The sequence below is a fragment of the Oncorhynchus clarkii genome, chromosome 29 (genome assembly GCF_045791955.1).
Source record: "Oncorhynchus clarkii lewisi isolate Uvic-CL-2024 chromosome 29, UVic_Ocla_1.0, whole genome shotgun sequence".
NCBI lineage: Eukaryota > Metazoa > Chordata > Actinopteri > Salmoniformes > Salmonidae > Oncorhynchus > Oncorhynchus clarkii.
Window position 1 is genome coordinate 4,805,443 of NC_092175.1, and position 697 is coordinate 4,806,139.

Genomic DNA, 697 nt, shown 5'->3' on the forward strand with positions numbered 1-697 from the left:
TTGCAACCAACAACTGGTTTGGTGCTTGTTCACTGGGACGATTCTAATGAAGCACCCTCCCTCGTAAGCAAGCTACGCAAACCAGCCAATAAGAGGCCATGTTGAGTAGGTGAAGGCAAGACAAAACTAAAAACAAAAACCCATTGGCTGTTCAATAAAGTGGCAAGGGGAATCACCAATATAACCCTGTTACATGGGAAATGGGAAATTCCTCTATAACAAAAAAGCAAAACTGACAGGAAAGGCTCCCTGGGAAACCCCATAGTGTTGGGCAGTACATGAAACCTGGCACCATCCCTACGGTGAAGCACGGTGGTGGCAGCATCATTCTGTGGGGATGTTTTTTCAGGCACAGGGACTGGGAGACTAGTATGGATTGTGGAGAAGATGAACAGCGCAAAGTACAGAGAGATCCTTAATAAAAAACCTGCTCCAGAGCGCTCAAGACCTCAAATTGGGGTGAAGGTTCACCGTCACCAACAGGACAACGACCCTAAGCACACAGCCAAAACAATGCAAGAGTGGCTTCGGGACAAGTCTCTGAATGTCCTTAGAGAGAATAAAGTAGACGGCACGGGTCAAAATTTTTATTTAGGACCCTGTGTCCATGATGACGTATACATGTCTGTGTTGGAACTTTTGAAAGTGTATGGCCCCCCACCCCCAGTTTTATTGCCCTTATGGTTGCTATCTATGA